This window comes from Alexandromys fortis, unplaced genomic scaffold (assembly GCF_014885135.2).
Source record: "Alexandromys fortis isolate MF-2015 unplaced genomic scaffold, M_Fortis_MF-2015_v1.1 scaffold_11, whole genome shotgun sequence".
Classification (NCBI taxonomy): domain Eukaryota; kingdom Metazoa; phylum Chordata; class Mammalia; order Rodentia; family Cricetidae; genus Alexandromys; species Alexandromys fortis.
Genome location: NW_026067912.1, coordinates 12,299,057 through 12,301,532, shown reverse-complemented (window position 1 = coordinate 12,301,532; position 2,476 = coordinate 12,299,057). Strand labels below are relative to the sequence as shown.

Below are 2,476 nucleotides of genomic sequence, written 5' to 3'. Positions count from 1 at the left end.
CTCTCTCTCTCTCTCTCTCTCTCTCTCTCTCTCTCTCTCTCTCTCTCTCTCTTTCTCTCTCTCTCTCTCTTTCCCTCCCTCCCTCCCTCCTAGGAGTAACAGGGAAGTAAATCTTAAAGAAACAGACCTCAACCCCCAGGGTGGTCACCAACAAAGTTCGGCCCCAAGAAGGGGCCCAGGAGGCAGTCTGCAAACTTTTCTCTAAGCCCTCAGTATCTCCAGCTTTGCTAGCACGCTATGCCACCATTTACACGTTGGTGCTGGCAGCTTAATTACCCACCCTGTACCTTTAGGCATTAAACACCTTTGTTACAGCACATGTAGCATCTGGGGATGTAAATGGTACTCAATCTTTTGTTCACTTATTCCCTTGTCCAATATCTACTGAGCTCCTGGCATGCAGGAAAGAGCTGGTAGGAGTCTCCATTCAGAAGCTGAAGTCGGTATCTGATGTCAGCAGCCAAAACATGCCTGAAGAAGACTTGAGCTCACACATGCCATTAAGCATCCTTTTCCTTCTACTTTTATTTCTATCTGGGGCACCCAGTCTATACAGTGTCACCTATGTGCACAGTAACTCTTTCCCTTCACTTGGCCTATCCACACTCCAGTCATTTCCTGAAGCACCCGATATACACTCTGACGTGTGCTTTTCCAGTTCTCCTTATGTCTCTCAACACAGACAGACCAACAACTGAGATTCACTGCCATGCTTAGTCCTTACTGCTTGGGCTCTGAGGTTTAAATAAAATAAACATGTTCATTGGAGTGTCTGGTCCATTACACGGTGAAGGTTACTGTGCCAATTGCAGGGCCGTTTTTGTTGTTTTCGTTGACCAACCTGCTTCTGCGGCTGCTCCCACTCCTGTCCCCAGAACGTCTCCATAATGTCTACACCACTGGACAAGAATGTTGTTCACAGTCAGCACCCTGTGGGAATGCTGTGGGAAGCAGGTATTAGATGAAATCTCTGTCCACATACAAACCCACTACAAGAATCACTGTTTATTTCAAGTAAGGGTAAGAGAATTACAGAAGAGAGAAACCTAAAGACAGTGAGGGTTTGGTGGGTGGGAAGAGTTAATAGACACAGAAACAAAGCCGTCGTGGGGAGAAGAGGAAGAAAATAGATACAGGGTGTACAGGCAGAGCCTAAGAATTTCTGGGCATCGCCAAGCTCAGGATTTTATCTTTCCTAACAGCAGCTCAAACTCCAGCAGTTGGACTCTTCTCTGTTCTCTGCAACGCATCACACATTTGAACTCTGTCTTAGATAAATGAGGCAGGCCCAGAAAAGGTCAGCAATGTCCAAAGTCCCACACAGCGGTGTCCCACAAGCAAACTGTGTGTTCACTGTGCCAAGAACATTAGTAGAGAAGGAAGCATTAAGTTCATGGTAGGAGAAAACAGGACAAAAATCATGCTTAAGGACTCTGCTATTCTGTAAGAAACAGAAGACAAAGAGGGCAAGAACACTTGTTGGGCAAAGTAGAAGATCTGAGCTTGGATTCCAGCACACAAATAAAATGCTGGGCGTGGTCACATGTGCACCTGTTACCTCAGAACTGGTGGACAGAGACAGGGGGACCACTGGGGTTTGCTGGCTACTGCCTGGTTCCAGGTCCACTGAGAGATCCTATCTCAGGGGGATAAGGCAGAGAGTGAGAAAAACAGGACACAACCTCCTCCACTGGATCTCCTCTGCATGCGAGCACCCACCACCACCACAAAAAGAAAGAAAAAAGAAAGGAAGGAAGGAGGAAGTGAGGGAGGGAGGGAGGGAGGGAGGGAGGGAGGGAGGGAGGGAAGAAAGAAACAGGAGCTGAGGACTCAGGTGGCTTAAAGGAAACCAGCTCACCAGCAAGCTTGTAATTAGCCTCTGAACCGCAGGTGTGCATTCCCAGGGGAACACAGGAAGTCAGACTTACCCTCCACCTGACTCCACCCAGGGGAATCTTCACACACTGGCTCCAGGAGGAAGTGGGACAGGCAGATGGGTTCTCTAGGCAGTCTCTGGTTCTGAGTACAAGGAAAAGAGGGTGGACGTGCCTTCCACATGAAAAGAGCAGCAAGGCTTCCTCCAGAGGGTTTTAATGGTACCACCATGCCCTGAAGTCCTTCTCGGAGCAAATGCTCTGAGTATTTATTTCCCATAACTCAAATCCTTATCAGAACTCTGCGAGACAGCATTATTATCGCTCTAGAGATGGAATGTGATGAGGGTCAGGGAAGGAGAGAGTGTGTGTGTCTCCTCACTGAGTATCTGGGTATTCCTGGCTGGCCTAGAATTCTTATATAAACCAAGCTGGCCTTGAACTCATAGAGATCCACCTGCCTTGTCTCCCAGTCTCCTGGGTGCTAGGATTAAAGGCATGCACCTTTATTTCATGTTTTACTAGGGTTCCAAATTTAAGTGAACAGCACCTTTAGTGAGCTATGTTTGCCTTGCTAGCAGAAGGAGCAAGCACTTGCCCAT

The 2,476-nt window shown here is 47.8% G+C and overlaps 1 protein-coding gene across 1 annotated transcript in view; it reads right to left on the bottom strand.

Moving 5' to 3' along the window:
• Kcnip1 (potassium voltage-gated channel interacting protein 1) overlaps positions 1 to 2,077 on the bottom strand; it is a 375,343-nt gene extending 373,266 nt beyond the window's left edge. The window contains exons 1-2 of the mRNA XM_050138644.1: positions 1,929 to 2,077; positions 842 to 941 (exon numbers count right to left, since the gene is read on the bottom strand). The gene's annotated coding sequence lies outside the window, so the exon portion shown is untranslated. The remainder of the gene's footprint in view (positions 1 to 841; positions 942 to 1,928) is intronic.
• Positions 2,078 to 2,476: the final 399 nt, after the last annotated feature.